The sequence below is a fragment of the Geotrypetes seraphini genome, chromosome 9 (assembly GCF_902459505.1).
Source record: "Geotrypetes seraphini chromosome 9, aGeoSer1.1, whole genome shotgun sequence".
NCBI lineage: Eukaryota > Metazoa > Chordata > Amphibia > Gymnophiona > Dermophiidae > Geotrypetes > Geotrypetes seraphini.
In genome coordinates this window covers 160,823,432-160,843,536 of record NC_047092.1, presented here as the reverse complement: position 1 = coordinate 160,843,536, position 20,105 = coordinate 160,823,432, and positions in this window count along the sequence as shown.

Below are 20,105 nucleotides of genomic sequence, written 5' to 3'. Positions count from 1 at the left end.
CACTTTCCATATCGAAAGAGTAATGAAATTGATTTTTCTTTCTTTGAAAAATATAGCAATTCAACAGTTGTTTTCTCTACCTAGACTTCTTTTATATCAGTTTGTAGAGAATAGTGAGAGATGTCCCATCTGCTCTATAAGAGGAACAGGGACCCAGGCCTGGACATTTGTGGGATATTAGATTCACTGATGCCCTGAAGGAAATCAGTGCAGTTCTGGTACACTGACTGCTATAAGAACTTGAAATTTACAGTAGATGTAGCAGAGTTCTTGCACTTCAGTAGTGAGAAAATGAGACTTTTGAAGTATAATGTGTAACAAAGTCTAAGGTGCAATAAAGGCCAGTTGATAGTTGCTGAGTTTGTATTAAAGAAAGTGAGTGTTATAAAAAGAACACTGAACTCCCCTCCTATCAAAAAAAAAAAAAGGTTTCTTAATCTTGTGAGCAGAAAATTGTTTTCTAAGTTAACCACATTAACGTTGGAGAATTGAATGCCACCAGCTTTACATGACAGTGTGTGTGTATATATGTGTATATTTATTAGTGTTTGATTTACCGTTCTCAATAAACATGTCAGAATGGTTTACAATCAATAAATATATATAATATGTGTATATCACAGGGTGGATTTGATTTAAATCAAATCAATTTAAATCACTAGTCAAGAAGACTTGATTTAAACCTTTCCCTTGACATTATGAATGGATTTAATGGAACTCATTTACCAAAAAATGGAAACCATTGCATGAATATGCTATATAATTAAAAACTAATCTTTATTTCTTGATGAATAACTTTTGGACTATAATGTTAATCTTAAATAGAAAACTATAGATTGTTTTTCAAAAGAGCATTTTATTTAAAAAAAAAAATAATCCAATTTAAATCAAAAACATCTTTTTTAAAATCATTGATTTTATCTACATTACATTAGTGATTTTTTATTCCGTCATTACCTTGCGGTTCAAGGCGGATTACAGAACAGGATTTCTGGACATGTCAGAGGTGTTACAGAGTAGATGCAGCAATTCAAACTTAAGCTTAATCCTGATTAAAACGATTAAAGAAATACGATCATGTTACGTTATTTTATTGCGAATTGCATTGGTTGCCTGTGGAAGCTCAGGTATTGTTCAAGTTGGGCTGTTTTTTGTTACAAGGTTTTATATGGTGCTGCCCCTACATATTATCTAGTTAATAGTTTTTCCATAGCTATGCACAAATGCAGTAGAAAAACTCATGCTCTGTTCAATTTCCCTTCTGTAAAAGGTTGTAAAAGCAAGAAATCCCTAAATCACTCTATAGCATTCTCAGGCAGCTTCTCATGAAAAATAATTTTGATTATTGTTGCTCACAGCTGTTTCTTACAGACATTTTAGAAAACAGCTAAAAACTCCAACTACCTGACTAGCTGACTCATTCAAATATACAATTATGTTTAATGTTTATAATCTTTTGTAAACTGCGTAGAACTTTTTGGTAACGCGGTCTATAAGTGTTATGTTATGTTAGTAGAGCGGGTTGCTTCAGAGGATTTTTAGTGTTTCATACGGTGTTAGTTAGTCTTCATGGATTTTTGAATGGCAGGGTTTCAAAAGAGGCTTTCAACTCCAAATCCCGACAGAAAAGACTTTCTGTTTCGCCTGGAAAGGGCTACTTCAGGGGATATATGCCATCTTCAAATGTCTCCTTGCTTCTTACAATCCAATGGTAGTGAAGCCAGCTCCTCAAAAATGAGAGGAGCCGGCTTTACTACCATTGGATTGTAAGAAGCAAGGAGACATTTGAAGATGGCATATATCCCCTGAAGTAGCCCTTTCCAGGCGAAACAGAAAGTCTTTTCTGTCGGGATTTGGAGTTGAAAGCCTCTTTTGAAATTTCACACCTTCAGATGAGTGTATTTTTTCCTTGATTGTGATTTTGTGCTCCATGCCTCCAAAACGACTTACATAAGTGAAACTGAGCTGTAGCCCTCGCTATTAATTTAGTTAAGTTGGGGATTCTGGTCACCAGTTTTTGACACAAATAACATATGGAATTTTGTGCTCATAGCTGTCATTATAAAAAAAGCTTTTGAAAAAAATGTGATTCTGTATGAATGGAAATGAGTGATTTTTCTACTTATTTATATGTATGCGGAGTTTTTTATAAACCCGTGATGATGTGCTGAGGGTTGGGTACTTGTGTAGTCCCAGCCTCCCACAATTGAGGTTTATTTTTCTCCGTTATATTATGATTTTTCATACAGTTTATGTTATGTCAGCAACTTTTGTATACGTGGCCTGAATGTTTCCCTGCTATTAACTACATTCTACAATACGTACTCAATATACATTTATCGGATCTTGCTCTGAAACATTTCAGTCATCAAGCTTCTAAGCCGCTCTTGTTGGTGTCTGCAGGATAGCATGGTTAAGGGCTTCAATGTTGTATGAGACTGGTGGATATCCTTGTGCAGGAGAAAATCTAAAGTGCAGTCATATGTACGTCCCCTGTCACTGACCAGTTTTTGAGTGAGAGTACAACCAGTCATTTAGCAACCCAACTAGCCTTGCTATAGTGGAGTAAACTTTGATCTTTTAGCAGGTCCTTGACTTGAATAGCAAAAGAAATGGGTAGGAAATGCTGTGAGACAGGATTGTGGGGCTCCTTTTTTAGAATGTCTTCTGAATCATCCCTTGCTAAACCCTATATTGGTGAGAATCCAAAATGACCTACAACAAGAGGAGACAAAGGGCTCCTTTTATCAAGCTTCAGTAGAGCCTTTTACTGTGGGCTGGCAAGGTAAATGCTCCAGTGCTTATTCAATTTCTTTGAGCGTTGGAGCATTTACCTTGCCGGCCTGTGGTAAAAAGCTCTACCGCTGCCTGATAAAAGGAGCCCAAAGTCTCTCTCTTTAGAACATTCAGTGAGGATGAGATCAACAAGGCTTCTACCCCATGTATTTTCTTTATTCTCAAGAAATAAGGAGCTAAGAAGCCAAGCTTGGACTTGAAATCCTGAATTAATTTCTTGCTTGGGAAAACTAGTTTGATTTATTGGGTTTAATATAGCACTATTTCATAAATGCACAGCAAGATGATTTATAAAATTTATATCAATGAAACAAGAACTCCGATTTACCATAAGAAAATATTAAAGACAATAAAACCAACAACAATAAACCTCAGCAGATTGGTTCAACCCACAATCAGACTCCAGACATATTGTACTTCGTGAAGTAGGAAAAGCTAATTTAAATAAATGTCTTAAGAGCCACTTGGGTTTATAAATAGATCAGAACTCAACTCAATATTTGTGTCTGTTATCCCAATTTGCTGGGTCTGCACTAGCAAAAGGTGTTTTCAGTGCTCCTTTTGCTGCGGTGGTTCTGGCATGTTTGAAACTAAGGCCTATGGCAACAGTGGTTTCTCATCTACATTCACTGTCTGGAAGAGATGCATAGAGCTGTGATATGGTCACTTCAAATTACTCTTTAGGACAGTTTGTTTAGAAGAAACAGTGAATTTGGACAGGAATTCAAGAGGGCCTGGGATAGGCACGTGGGATCTCTCAGAGAGGAAGTTCTGCAGTGTCCTTAGTCATCTTCGGTCCTAGATATTCTACTTGTCAGGTTGCCATATATGTCCAAATGACATACAGGGAAGAGTAGAGTATCATTCAGCATGCGATTCCTCACTGTTGGAACTTATTAGTCCTGCTTATTGATCAAGAAAGCATATTAGCTAATATATAACAAGGACTTTCTGTAGATGGCAGATAAGTCCAATATCCATAACCACACACTTCCCCCAAGAAGCTGAGGACTAAGCTCTGTATTAGACTGAGGAGACTCTTGAGAGAGAGTAATTATATTTGTGTGTGTGTGTTGAGTTCTGGCACTATGCACTGTTATAAAGAAATAGGAGATAAAATACAACCAGAAGAGCCTGACACTGGGTGTATTTGTCCACACAAGAGCTGTGCCAGGGGCTCAAAAGTAAAATAAAAACAGTAGTATAAATCATGGAAATAGAAATTGAATCAAACTAACAATTTTAGAACTTAACCTCAGTTTTACATACCACATATACTCTACTATAAGCTGAGACTTTTGGGCCCCCCAAAAAAGCCCCAAATTGGGGTCTCAGCTTATAGTCAGGGCAATACATCATTTCTAGTCTTCATTCTCCCTCCCCTGCACTGACCATTTCTTACCACTCTCCTGGATGCTGCTGTTGCCACCACCACTGTTGATAGAAAGTGAAAGCAAGCTGGATTGGTACAGAGCCTTGATCATCTGTGCTTGCTCAAGGTTTTCCTGCTCCCGCTCTCTCAGATTGAGAGGGCAGGAGCTGGGCAGTCTCTCCATTTCGGTCCAGCATGTGGTAAAAAATGCCAGTCACTGTTGTAGGGGGCAGGAAGAGAGAGAAGTGCTGGTCATGTGGGAAGGGATAGGGGAGGCAGAGAAGTGGTAATCCACTGGTGAATCTAGGGGAGGGCGAGAACAAACTAGTAAATCCAGGATTATTCTTTGACTCTGTACAGCGCTGCGTAGCGCTATAGAAATAATTAATAGTAGTAGTAGAATATAATCCCACCTCCCTCACCAGCTTATACTTGAATTAAGTTTTCCCCTTTTGAGCTTATACTCAGACCTATATTCAAAAATGTACAGTAAGCTTGTATTTTTACAAGTTATAGGATTTCTGTTAGATTTTTTTTTCATTCATTATCTAAACATAACACTTTTATTCCATGTACATATTTTGGTTTATTTATACGTGTATACTGAGCTATTGTTTTCTAATGCAATAGGTGTGTCATTCTCTCCATGCTCATGAGCTGTGCAGAAGGAATCCATTCCAGGTTTTCAACTCCTCCTTCTTTATTAGAGGACTCCGCTGCCCCCTTCATATTTTCCTTCTGCAAGCAAATGAAAGGTGTCTTTCTGATCTGCTCTCTATATATTTTTTTTATTTTCTGTATTTTTGATGTTTTTTGCAGCTGTTGGTGCATAATCCAGAGTTCCCAGGGAAGGGACCACTCTGCCTGCGTGGAGAAGAAGCAGACTTGGGTCTGCAGAAGGCAGATTAATACATTGGGGACCTGTTTATCTAGCCACAGAAACTATTGTGGAGCTCGGGCTCTGTTTCCCTAGTAGCTTAGCTCGCCTACTGAATCACAGGCGCTTGAGCACAGGCTGTTAGACATCTGCAGAGGGCTCTTCAGGGTGACAGCTGTGATTTCACCTCCTCCCTTTCGTGTACTCTGTTCCGCATTGGAGGGGGGTGAGGATCAGTCCAACTGGCAGCTTGAAAATCTCAGCATTTATTTATTTAATTTGTTTTCTAGCCCGTTGTCCTCAAAGGGCTCCGAACAGGTTGGAGGACTGGCTGATTGAGGCATGGATTGTTTTCCCAGCTACTTCTTAGAGCTGAGGCAGGCACCTTTTAATTAAGAAGTTTTGAGCCTTTTTCTTGGCACTAAAACACTGTCATAGCAACCATCTTGGATTTCCTGATTTCTTCCCCCCCCCCCCCAAGTTCTCCAGTTCCTTCAAATCACCTCGTTTTGGCTTGGAACTGGCAAGTATGAAGTTCTCAGGCTCTTCATCCCATAATTCATTCCAGTTTGGTGCTGATGGATGCCAGAAGAGCACCCTTGCGCCACATGCCGTGCAGCCCTTGAAGGGCAAGTGGGAATGTTGGGCTTAGCCTCCGCTTTGATCTCTAAGGCTGAGGTACCTCTGGGGAGCCTGTCTGCTATGAGAAAATCCTTCCCATGGCCTGGAACTAAGTTTAAGAGCATGAAAGCCACGGAGCCCAAGAGGCATAAGGTGGAATTACGTAAAGGGGACGCAGTGATGTCTAGTATGCCTTTTCTCCTAAATTTTCAAAAGAGCCAGCTGATTCTGTCCCAATCCCTGGAATACCAGATCTATCTCCCAGAGGCATGCTGACAGAAGCTCTGCACTCAGGTAACAGACATGATGACCAAGCCAGCTCCATCTGCTTATCTTCAAGTATTAAGCTCCATGGCAGCCACGATAGATGTAGCCCATTAGGTGAAAGCTCGCATGCATCCTCTCCAGAACACATTACTGTCTCTGCTCCCCAGAAAAGGACTCCCTTCAAATGACTCTCCCGTGGACTACGGAATCCCGGCGCAGTATGAGTTGGTGTCTCTTTCCACAGTCATTATTACAGGGCATAACCTTCAGAATAACTTTGTAGGTGATTCTCACAACAGATGCCAGCCTATTAGGCTGGGGAGACCATTCCAACAGATGCCCAGTCAAGGAGCAGTGGTTGGCCCCTCAGCAAAAATTGTCCATTAACAAACTGGAACTTTGGGCTATTTCATTGGTGTTGCAGAAGCTGGAGAAGAGTTTTCTTAGACAATGCTACAGCAATGGCATATATGATTTGCCAAGGAGACACCAGGAGTGCATAGCTGAGCCTGAAGCCCACTTAATGTTCTGGTGGGCAATGCTACACTTCAGGTGATCTCCACGGCGCATGTAGTGGAAGTAGAAAATGTCCAGGCAATTACCTCAGCAGACAGACCTTGGAATGGATGTTATCTACATCAGTGTTCCAATCCATTGTTCCTTGATGGGGTAGGCCAGCTTTCGGTTTGATGTCTATTATGAAGTTGAAGATTTCAGCTGTGGCCGAAGAACGAGCTCTTGTATGCGTTTCCTCTATGGCCCAATGATAGGGCAAATACTTCATAGAATAGCAAGCTACCCAGGTAGAGAGGTTCTTGTAGCACTGGATTGGTCACACAGGCCATGATACATGAACCTAGAACATCTTCAGAGAGACCACGGTCTCAGACTGCAGGTACAACCCAATCTTCTATCTCAGGGCCCAGTGGTCATAGAAGATCTGGATCGCTTTGGTCTTACAGCATAGCTCTTGAGCGTGCAGTGTGAGAGTTCAAAGGATACTCAGATGTAGTCATGGCTACTCTCTTCAGAGCCAAGAAGCCTGCAACGGCTTTTGCTAAGGCATAGGAGATATTTCAACACTGGTGCATGAAAGAGAACATGGAACAGTTTAGTGCTCCAATTGCGGGGGTGCTAGCTTTCCTCCAAGTAGGTCTCAACAAAGGCTTCACAGTGGCCTCAGTCAGGGTCCAAGTGGCAGACCTCTTGTGCTTCAGAGCCCAGGGACGCAAAGCTCTCCTGGCTTCTCAACCAGATATAGTTAGATTCCTAAAGGGGCACTAAGGCTCAGACCTCCAGTAAAACAACTATTTCCGTCAAGGAACCTTAACGTAGTTTTGCATGGTCTCAAGTCATGCTCCGTAAGAGCCTATTCAAGAGGCTTCCTTGTTGGATCTTACCATCGAGACAGTTTTCCTTGTGGCCATTACATCAGCGAGACAAGTCTCAGAGCTGCAGGTGGAAGTTTCCTTGCGCACAGTCCTGTCCTTTTTGCTGAAGGTGGTTTTGACCTTTCATATCAATGAAGAGGTCCCTTTGCCTACACTGAAGAACACTGCCATATACTAAAAGTGTGAGAGAGGTAAGAAATAAAAAGCCCTGAAATTTTTAAATGAGGGAAGTGTATCAAGATTGCCAGTATTCCAGACCACAGGATCAAAGAAGAAGGACAAAATTCTGAAAAAGCTGGATAGGAAGAGAGTCCTTTTACGTTATCTGGGGGTCATCAATGAGTTCCGACTATCAGAAAATCTAATTATGCTTATTAGCCAGACTAGATGTGGCATCTAAGACTACCATCTCAAGATGGATACAGATGGCCATCTTGTAGAAACATAGAACATAGAAAAGTGACAGCAGAAAAGGGCCAAGGCCCATTAAGTCTGCCCATTCTATTGACCCTCCCTCCTAGCTAACCTTTGAGATATCGTGCTCTGATGACCCATCCCCTTAACTCTACCCTCCTAGAGATCCGACCTGGGCATCCCATCTGTTTTTAAAATCTGACATGCTGCTGGCCTCGATCACCTGCATTGGAAGCTCTTTCCAATTGTCAACCACTCTTTCGGTGAAGAAATACTTCCTGGTGTCGCCATGAAACTTCCCGCCCCTGATTTTTAGCGGATGCTCTCTTGTGGTCGAGGGTCCCCTAAGAGAGAACATATCCTCTTCCACCTCGATACGACCTGTAATATACTTAAATGTCTCAATCATGTCTCCCCTCTCCCTACGTTCTTCGAGAGAGTATAGTCGCAATTTGTTCAGCCTTTCTACGTACGGGAGATCCTTGAGCCCGGAGACCATCCTGGTGGCCATTCGCTGAACCGACTCAATTCTCAGTACATCTTTACGGTAATGTGGTCTCCAGAATTGCACACAGTACTCCAGGTGAGGCCTCACCATGGTTCTGTACAATGGCATTAGGACGTCGGGCTTCCGACTTACAAAGCTCCTGCGGATACAACCCAGCATTTGCCTAGCCTTGGATGAAGCCTTCTCCAATTGATTGGCAGTTTTTATGTCTTCACTAATGATCACCCCTAAATTGCGTTCTGCTGCCGTCCTAGCCAGAGTTTCTCCATTTAATGTGTACGTTCTGCATGGATTATTGTTGCCAAGGTGCATGACCTTGCATTTTTTTAGCGTTAAAGCTTAGCTGCCAGATCGAGGACCATTGTTCCAATAAAAGCAGGTCCTGCGTCATACAATCGGACAATTTGCTGTTGCTGTGCTTACAATGTTACAGAGTTTGGCATCATCGGCGAATAACGTTATTTTTCCTTGAAGCCCTTGAGTCAGGTCTCCTATGAATATGTTGAAAAGGCACACCACTAGTCATCTCTGACGTTTTAGAGAGGGTACCATTAACCACTACCCTCTGAAGTCTACCACTCAGCCAATCGCTGACCCATGCTGTTAGTGTTTCACCTAATTCCCAACGATTTCATCTTATTCAATAACCTGCGTGGGGGACACTATCAAAAGCATATATTGCCAGTGACATGCAATCGCTGGTCTCCTGAAAAGAACATTCCACAAGAAGCATGGGCGTCTTCATGAGCAGAAGCTTGGGGTGATTTCACCAGATGAGATTTGTAGAGCAGTGACCTGGTCCACTCTGCATATGTTCCAAGTTTCTACAGAATGGATGTGGCAGCATGGGAGGACACTAGTCTTTGGGTATTCAGTGTTACGAACAGGCACAGGCAGTGCCTGTTCTAGATTTCTTGGACTGATTTTGTCTAGAATGACATACCTATTGTGCTAGAAAAAGAGATTTGCATATAATGGAAGTGACAGGTATGGCAAAATCTCTCAATGCATATTCATTAGGGATATTTTGAAAACCCGACTGACTGGGAGGGTCCCCCAGGACAGGGTTTGAGAACCATTGATCTATTAGAAAAGATATATTAGTGAAAGTCGCTCTCTTTTTTATGATTCACTCTTTTCATAATTTTATACATTTAAAACCAATAGAGGGAAATATTTTTTACACTCAGAAGACTAGGTGAGCTCTGGACTGCGTTGCCAGAGAAGTGGTAAGAACAGATAATGTAACTGGTTTTAAAAAAGGTTAGACAAGTTCCTGGAGGAAAAGTCCATAGTCCTGCTGTTGAGACAGGCATGGGACAGTAGCATGAAATGATGCTACTATTTGGGTTTTTGCCAGGTACTTGTGACTTGGATTGGCCTCTGTGAAGACAGGCTACTGGACTAGATGGACTATTAGGTCTGACCCAGTAAGGCTAATTCTTATGATCTTATGAGTACCTGACACAAGCTGCATTGTCCTATTTTTACGCTGGTTGTGAGCTTCATGCATCTTGCTATAATAACTTACCCCTCCCCCTTTTTACATACCCACACTGGCAGCTGCTAGTGTGGTAACTGCCCTGAAGCCCATAGAGATTTAAAAGGCTTCGGGGCTTGTGCCGTGGCAGCAGCAACTAGACACAGCTTTGTGTAAAAAAAAAAAAAGGGGGGGTGATGTTATTTTGACATAGCAGTAATTGGAAATTAATTTTAGCTGTTATTTTGTTGTGAGATATCAACTCCTGGAGTGCCTTGGGATACCCTGCATGTATCTATTATAGGGTCATTTCTGTGCTCTATTCTACCATACCATCAAACTATAATAAAACCCTTAGCGCATATGCGCACTTAAATCTCCATGCTTTGTGATCTGTGCTTCCGTTCACGCAAGCGCAGTGCCTGCCTCAGCTGATTTCCTGCCCCAATCTCCGACGCCGGCTGACTTTCTGCCTTTCTGACTACGCTGCCAGGATGCCGCCTCTTCTCATCCGAGACCAGCATCGGGAAGCAGCCACGGTTTCATCAAGCAGCTGTGGGGCATTTGCTAGGCCGGCCCACTTCGATAATGGGAGGCGGGCTGGCCTAGCAAAAGCCCTGAGGCTGCCCGGCCTAGTGGATGCTGGACAGGGAGCAGGGAAGGGATAAGGGGTACCACTGGACAGGGGGGAGGTAAAAGTAAGGGAGAAGGGCTGCTGCTGGACAGGGGGAGCAGGGAAGAGGTGCTGCTGGACAGGGGGGGAGGAGACAGACAGACAGTGGGCAGGGAGAGAGACAGAAAGAAAGATAGACAGAAAAAAAGAAAGAAATGCCTAAGTCTACACATCTATTCTAGCATCCATTAATGTAACAGGCTAAAAAACTAATATCTGTATATAACGCATGTAGTAAGCATGAACTAAGGCATACAACACTGCAGCGGAATTTATTTCTGGTTTATAACTCGTTCAGTAAAGTGCAATAGTGGGAAGCACTTTGCTCATTTCTGTTTTAAATAATTTTGGGGATTTAATTTGTTTCATAAACAATATTTAGATTGAAATAAGTTTGGAATTTTTATTTTTTATTACACGTTTTGTAAGTACCTCTATTTTATGGGTAGTCGTATACTGTACATAGATATTAGGTTATAAATGGTTGTGTTGAGTAAATGGTATAGTGCCCCTGGAAAAGGCTGTCTAAGTCTCTCGTAAGAGATCTTACAGCTGCCTTTTTAGCACAGCCCCTAAGCGTTAATGGCCATCACTACACACACTTGTCATTGAGAAGTTCACTCTCAGATAATTAATCTAAGTTAAGAGAGTTAATGGTTTGAAGGAGCTTTTTATAAATAGTCTTCATACACAGTGACATTAGTACATTTTACTAGCACTTGCACTAGAAATACCACAGCAAAAAAATCTTCAAACCAAAAAACACCTATAGTTTCAAAATGTTGTAAGCCACACCAGTCTTTCTGGAGACAGCAATATGGAGAGGGGAGGGGACTCGTGTGATAAAAAGTTAGGGGAACATTCATGCTGCTTTTCCTAAACTGCGGCAGAGTTTCTTAACACGTGCTGGTGAGGTAAATCCTCTGCCGCTCATAAGAATTGAATGAGCATTGAAGCATTTACCTCACTGGCCCGTGGTAAAAAGTCTAACTCTGTTTAGTAAAAGGAGCCTTAAAAGTCAGGAGTAGAGTTAGTGAGGGACAGAGGAGTCTCAGGTGCTATCTATGCATTGCATGCTACTTAATTATCACGCTGCAGGGTTTAGATAGGCAGGAGGGAGACATGTAACCACAGAAAGAAAGGAGGGCAATTCATGTTAAAGAGCCACTGCTGGTTCATATTGCTGAGAGCAGAACTCATGTGCTGGGCTGTTGCAGAGCTTCAGTCAGGGGTGACTTTTCTGTTGCACACCTGAACAGATCTGAAGGTACATTAGCTGGAACACAGTGTCCTAGAGGAGACATGAAAATGCCTGATACCAGATTCACAGCAAAGTAATGAGAACTTCAGCCCAATCCATTGCGATTTCCATTTCTGTGAGCTGAAGAAAAATCCCCCCCGTTTACTCCTTTTTATTTTTTCCTCAGCTAGTAATAATCAATTGTCAAGATTTTATTTACCACCCCAACTCTTAGCTCTGGACAGTTTACAACAATAGAGTTATTTACCAACTGTACTGTGGCAATCAACAAAAACTTTAAAGAATGGATATACAAATTATTGAAAGTACTTGTTAAATAGCCAAGTTTTTGGTAGTTCTAAAATCATATAAATTAATGTAACAATTCTGATTTTACTCAGTCCTGTATATGTAGTGTGGGGAGGGGAGAGGGAGCGGGGAATGGGACATATACTGCCTTTTTGCGGTTACACATTCATAGCGGTTTATATATTTACAGGTACTTATTTTGTACCTGGGGCAATAGAGGGTTAAGTGACTTGCCCAGGCTCACATGGACCAGTGCTGGGATTCGATCCCACAACCTCAGGATGCTGAGGCAGCAGCTCTACCACTAGCCAACTCCTAAAATCCATAAAGGGAGAAATTTCTGAGAAGCTTGTCTGACTGCATATTCCTCCTAGGAGTTTTTGTATTAGCTCCAAAGCTTAGGAGCAAGGAAAGTCACTGTTGCTGGCTCTTCGGCTCCCTCCTGCACCCAGGGAACAGTAGCCATGTTTTACAAGCTTTAGAAGTCTCACCAAACACCCAAATTAGGAAGCCAAAATGACCAGCAAGAGCTATAAAACTGCCCCCCCCAAAAAAAAAAAAATATATAAATAAAATCAGAGTGTCTGGAACTATTGCAACAAGGCTACAGTAGCTACATATAATGTGATAGTGCTGCATACCAGAGAATGACACAGTGACAAATTCATCACCGTTCCCGCGGATAACCAATCTTCATGTCATTTCTTTAAGGAGAGAGGGAAGAATCAGAGTATGAATGGCCACAACCACTGAACCCGCAAGCTTTGCTTTGAAGAATGCTGGTGTAGAAGGACCGAGGTTGAAATAGACACTAGAAAATGACATGGGATTATTTCCCGCGGTTATCCGCGGGGAACGGGGACGGTGATGAATTTTGTCACCGTGTCATTCTCTACTGCATACGTCTATTAGTGCTAAAGAAAATGATTAGTACAGTAGTTGTACTACATCTCGGATGCAGGTGAGAAGTGAAAATCCCAATTTTGCAGTTTTCATTTCACATTAAAGTAGAAACACTAGCAAAAAAAATAAGTTAATGCAGTTGTATTTTTTTTTTTTCCATTTATACAATTTCTCAGTGAGATATTACTATGCTTTTCAAAGATCTTCCTGCTTCACTTTTCACACTTATGGATCTAATACCTTGAACTGAATCGTATTGGAACCGATGCATGTGAACTGGGAATGTAACAATGAACAGCTGGCCATAACAAAACATTTAAGCAGGAGTAAAATGTAGTCCAAGAACATACTCCCAAATTAGGGTTTAATGGGTATAACTAGTGGGCAGACTGGATGGACCGTTCAGGTCTTATCTGCCGTCATTTACTATGTTCCTTTTTAATCTCAGTGGTCGAAACTCACTGCCATCCATTTAATCCCAGTCAGAACCCTTATGTTCATGAGGTTGCTGGGTAGGAAGGATAAATTAGGCACTGGATATCAGAAAAGGATGAAGGAGGAAATAGGAATGGTCATTGGGCATGCAAAGATACAAAGGAAGTGGGGAGGAGAGAGAAAAGATAAAACACAAGAATACCACAGCATTTGAGGTGAGGACACGAGTCACAAGAGATGGTTAGCAGCAGAGATGTAAAAGATATGGGAGCGGAAAGGAACCAGAAAGGCCAAAGAGGTAAAGGGCTGGGATTGATGGAATGAAATGTTAAGGCATCAAGCAAAAGAAGTGTGAAGAGAACGGTGCTTAGAGAAAGTGCAAAGAACAAAACAAAACAGTGGAAGCTTCTAAGACAATGCAGGTTGAAATAATATGCCAGGTATGTAATCTGCAATATCTCTGTTGGTCTGAAGCCTTCATGGCCGGAACATGAACTAGTATATAACTTTCAGCCACACCATAGTTTGTTATTGTACTTAGACCATAATTATCTCTGTTTATCCTAAAACAATGCAATTCATCTGTTAAATAAATCAACTCCCTGATACAAGTGATGATATCAGAGAGAAAAAGGAACAAAAGAAGGTCATTCTGAGCAGAAGCGAAGCAGAAGTCTGAAGGTGTCCAAAGGGCACAATGACCAAATGAAGACAAGACAGTTAATCATCACCCCCTCCCCAGGCATAAAACTGAGAGTCTGTAGAAGCTATTCAAATTATGGAAAACGAAAGTGTGATACCTTGCCTGTTCTCAACCAACTGCATTAACCATTCCATTTAAGCTACTCCTGCAAAGACCAGTGGTGGAAGGGTAGATAACATATTGAAAGAATGAAGAACATGGTGTCAAAATTACAACCCCTTATTCAAGTTTGACATCCAAAAAGAACAAAAGGAAATTGCCCTCTCCCTTTCCATCCATGTATAGCATTTTTCTTTCCCTTTTCTTCCATCCACATACATTTCACCTGCCCCTCCCCTTCCATACATGTGCTGCATTTTCCTCTCCCCTCCCATCTACCATATTTCCCCAAAAATAAGACCTAGCGTGATTATCGGAGTAGGTCTTAATATAAGCCCTACCCCCAAAATAAGCCCTGGTCCCTGGATTCGCTGGCAGCAGCGCTTCCCCCTGCCCCCTCCCTCCGCCATGCAGCTGAACCCCCTGCTGACTTCCATCTCTTTCTCCCGTCAGCCATGAGACCTACTAGCTCCCTTCACAGAGCAGCGTCAGCAGCACTCTAAACAGGCTGCTTCACGGCCTTCTGACCAGGCATTCCCTCTGCCGCATCACTGATGATGTTATCAACAACGCGGGTCATGGAAATCCCCGGTGGGAGAAGACCGCGAAGCAGCCTGTTTAGAATGCTGCCGACACTGCTCTGTGGAGGGAGGTATGTAGGTCTTGCGGTCGGTGGGGTTTGGATGGGAGAGATGGAAGGATAGGATTGTCAGCGGGGGTTCGGCTGCACAGCGGGGGGGGGGGGGGGGGGGGGGGGGAGGCTGCTCAAGGGTTCTGCTGCAGCTGCACGGAAAGATAGAAGCAGGGCAAGGGTTCTGCTACACAAGGGATGGGAGGGAGGGATAGAAAGATGCTGTGCACAGTGCAAGGGTTCTACTGCACAGGGAGATGGGAGGGAGGGAAAGAAAGATGATGCAGAGGGAAGGCACAAAGGGATGGGTGAGAGGGGAGGAAAGATGCTGCACATCTGTGGGAAAGAGGAAGAATTGGGATGGAAGAGAGGAAAAAAACTAAGACCTACCCCGATAAAAAGACAGTGTCATTAATTTTGGGCCCTAAAAACACACTAGGTCTTATTTTTGGGGAAACTGTATGTATAGCATTTCCCTTCCCTTCCATTCATATACAGCTTTTTCCCTTACACTGTACCTTCCTACCTCCCTCTGTCCCCTTCCGCATGCCTTACAAACCTGTGGTGTTCACTGGCACTGCAGACAGCAATTACAACAGGCTCTCTTCAGTCACCCCAAGGCTTTTTACTGCTAGGTTCTACCCACGCAGCTTCAGGAAGTTGTGACAGTGAAGAACTCTGGGGCTGACCAGAGAGAGCCTGTACATATTAGTATCTTATTAGTTGCTTATCTTGTTTAACTTATAAACAACTTGCCTCGAGTTTAGCCAACCATACTTTTGATCCTTCAACATCCTTCTTCAAACATATCTTAACACTGTTTATCCCAAAGGACTCTGTACCACCCATTTTGACCCCATTTAATATCTGCGCTTAGCCCCTCTGCTGTACATTATTGTAGAAAAGCATTAGCGCTGTATCTATGTTATTTAAATGTTCTAATTTGTGCTTATTAAGTATGCTGATGCATTATATCTCTGCCATTTGAATTGCAGAGCTGTAAATAAATATATTTTTTAAACTGTTTCATGGTAGTCCTATTATTTTTAATTTGCTGATTTTGAGTTTATCTCATTCAGTTGTATTTATGTTTATATTTGGGGGAGTTTACTACTACGCTGTTAACAAAATTGTAAGTTTATGTTGAATTGTACTTGCTGTAAACCACCTTGGCTGAATCTCTTCATAAAAGTGGTTAATAAATGCCAGTAAATAATTGCTGCCTGCAGTACTGGTGAGCATCATGGATTTGTAGGGCTCATGTGGGAGGGGGAAGTTGAAGTTAAGAATGACAGCAACGCTGGTCCTGTGGGAGGAGGAAAGGGTAATAGAGTTATTGGGCAATGCTGGTTGATAAAGTGTGCAGTGCATGGAGCTAGATTGCTGGGGTGCAGGAAAGGTTGGGCTCCTTAAGCATGTGAGCTGTCATTCCCTCTATAGTTCCCTACCCTATCCGCCTCATCATTCCCTGTACCTGAGCAGCATGTATAAATTCACTCTTTTTGTCCTTTCCGTCATAATTAAATTGTAAGCTCCTTCCAGCAGGAACTATTTCTTGTGTGTTTAATGTACAGCAGGGGTGTCAAAGTCCCTCTTCGAGGGCTGCAATCCAGTTGAATTTTCAGGATTTCCCCAATGAATATGCATGAGATCTATTTGCATGCACTGCTTTCATTGTATGCTAATAGATCGCATGCATATTCATTGGGGAAATCCTGAAAACCCGACTGGATTGCGGCCCTCGAGGAGGGACTTTGACACCCCTGATGTACAGCGCTCGTGCATCTGGTAGCACTATATAAATAATAAATAGTAATAGAAGTGGCCCGAATGCATGTGACTTGATGTCTGTGGATGTGCTAGAACAGGCCTGCACAACTTCGGCCCTCACCAGGCCAGGTTTTCAGGATTTCCCCAATGAATATGCATGAGATCTATTTGCATGCACTGCTTTCAATAAATATTCATTGGGGTAATCCTGAAAGCCCGACTGGATTTGGCCCTCAAGGACCGAAGTGTGTGCAGGCCTGTGCTAGACTGTCAAATAGGACAGCAGAGGACTTGCAAGTGAAAAGCCACTTTAAGCCAAATTGCTGAACTGACTCAAGTTTTAGGCCTGGAGACCCTGCAACAAGTCACATTTTCAGGATTTCCATGTTATATGAACATTTCATGCCTATTTACTTTGAAGAATCTGACTATCTGGCTACAGGGTGCTGAGGTCAGGTTTGACAACTACTACAATAGAGCCATAGTTGTGACTTTGAGCTGAAGGACGAGCAAGTCCTGCTTCTGGAGAAGCAAGCCCTCTGTGAAATATATGTGTGTCTTAAAACATGGCAGCATGGCTCATTGGTTCATTCTACTTATGTTGCTATACACTGCCTTACAAAAGCCTGCCACCCGTGTGCATTTTTCATATTCTGCTAAAAATTACAGTTCAAAATGCATTAAAGCAGGAGTTTGTTTCACTTGATCAACACAGCACACTCTGTGAACGAACAATTATAGAAATATTCAAAATGTAAGTAAGACTAAGAAACCAAAAACACTCGATTGCACAAGTCTTTTGCACCCTTTGCCACTGGAAATACAAATGAGCTCTATTTCCAAAGACTGAACAAGGTAATTTTTTGGAAAGTTGCAATAGGTGTTGCTTTTAAGTGATGGCAATAACGTCTCCTTCACCTCACCTTGGGATTATAAATACAGCCTTTGCAGTATCCCCAAATAACACGAAGAACATAAGACCTGAGTTAGAGATCGAGCCTGTTCTATGGTAGTCCCACTTGAAATATCAAGGTGGACAAGGGATTTTCTATTAGATGTGGTGGGAGTGTATAGAAATTAGGACTTATTGAAAGCAAGTGTTGGAGATATTAAGCAATATTACAGAATATGGGTTGAACCTGGAACCTGAAATGATTATTGGTGAACGATGTTAAGGAGGAATGGGTGGGGGAAACCAAGCACATATTTTGCAATAATGGTCTAGTGCAGTGGTTCCCAACCCTGTCCTGGAGGACCACCAGGCCAATCAGGTTTTCAGGAAAGCCCTAATGAATATGCATGGAGCAGATTTGCATGCCTCTCACTTCCATTATATGCAAATCTCTCTCATGCATATTCATTAGGGCTAGCCTGAAAATACGATTGGCCTGGTGGTCCTCCAGGACAAGGTTGGGAACCAGTGGTCTAGTGTTCATGCCATGGACTGGCTTCAGTAAATGCGCCGAAACTTATACTTAAAAAAAATTCAGTGTCAAGCACAATTTTTTAAAGGGTGCATGCCTTATACAGAATAGTGTTAAGTGTGAATCTGCACCTACTACTACTACTAATTTCTATCGCACTACTGTGATGTAAACATTATATGCAGGTGCATGTCCCTAGTGGGCTCACAATCAGGGTAGTTTTTTTTTGTACCTGGGCCAATGGAGGATTAAATGACTTGCCCAAAGTCACAAGGAGCTGCAGTGGGAATTGAACCCAGATTCTAAAACAGCTATTGATGCACTAAAAATTTTGCATGCAAATGATTTGCGTGGAGGTTCATCATAATCCCCATCTACCCCATCTGATTGATCGCTGTGAGAGTGACTCTCACACATGCGTAGAGCCAGCAGGGGAAGCCCTAGTATTCTCTATTTCTTATGCCTATTTAAAACTGCTGCAGTGTACTAAGTCTAGAAAAGCTACCATCACTACAATCCTGCAATTTGGAAACAGAACAATTACCTCAATTGTTATAAATCACTGTTTCTTTTTGCTGTAGAAGTTTATTGGGATTACATTTTAAGCTTTGTGTACAATTCTTATTTTTTTTAATGAAAGAAAGTAGAAATACAAGACTTAATTTGTAATGGAATAACACACAATTCTTACTCCTGGCGCAATTCTGCGCACAATATTTCAAAATTCTGCAAAGTTTATTTATAGTGTTTGGCATAGAATTCTCTATCCTGAGGCCTGAAATTCCTTCCTGCCTTTTCCTCTCTGTTTCCAGCTTCCAGAGTTTCCCTTCCCCCATGTGGGGATGGCCTCTCTCCAACCGACCTATCCCCCCCACTCAGTGAGATCTGACATACCTGCAGGCCTCCCAGAGCAGCAGTGGTAGAGGCAGCACTGTGAACCGGCAGCTTGTGGCTGGCCCTGCCAGGGCCTTCCCTCTGCTGCATCATCCCATCTACAGGAAGTGATGTGGCAGATGGAAGGCCCTGGTGGGGCCAGCCACAAGCTGCCTGTTCACAGTACTGCCTCTGCCAACAGGTTGCCACCACTGCTGCTTCTTTGGGAGGCTGTAGATATGTTGGATCTCATTTGGGGGGGGGGGGGGTGTCAGTCAGAGGGAGAGAGGCCAGACCCGCATGGGGGAGGAGGAAGGGACAGGGACAGAACAGGCTTGTGCACTATTCTGTGCAATTCTGCACTATGCAATTACACAGTATTCCACCAGAAGTAAACTTTTACCATATAGCCATTTTATATGTAGCGATGCCCCTAAGGTCTTGGCATTGTTGCATTTCCGTATAAGTCCATTGAAATGGAAGATGTATCACATACTGTATGTGCATCAGACATGTACAAGAGCTACTATCTCAGCTATTCATAATGTCTCTCTTCATGTTAGCTGGGCTTCGGATATTACCAGCGAAATCTTGAGAGTAGAGAACATTTGTGTGTAATTGTAGGGTGGGGTTGCCATTTAGCTGTAGCTGCTTGATTACAAGTTTAGAGGGTAACAGGCGTGTAAGAATTCATTTCAAATAAAGGAAAATTAGATTGTTACTTTGTGGCTTCTGTTTTAGGTGTTTATTTTCCATCTAATTTGGGGAGAGGACAAAAATCGGTGTTATGGGTATTTTCACAGTGCAAACTTGCTTCAGATTGCCTGACAAGTTCAGCAAGTTCTGAGTTTATCCCGCTGGGGCTGCCTTGTTTTCCCTAAGGAAATCAGAACAAGTTCCTGCATGTACTGTAGTAAATCCAGCATTGGATCAATATGTCCTGAAAATATAGTGGAGATCAACTGCTTTTACACCTAAGCAGCAACGAGACCAGCCACAACCACAGAGAGCACACAGACCCGATCCTACCAAGAGTGTGAACTCTTCCCCCCATGCAATCCGCTAAGAAGATCGACTGTCGGCTCCGGGCGGCTTTCCCGCAGAGGAGAGAATCCTGCATTCACCGTGGGCCTCATCTGGGGCAGCCTCCTTGGAGCGGCTGGGGCACGGGCAGTGTGTCTGGGAGGGAATGCATGGATGGGAGAACATCGCAGGGGAGGAGACATAGGCATCCTGGGACTGTCTGCCAAGTCTCTTCCCTGAAGAAGCCCTTTCTGGAAACGTCAATCGCTCCTCCTAAACTTACTTGCTCCACTTCA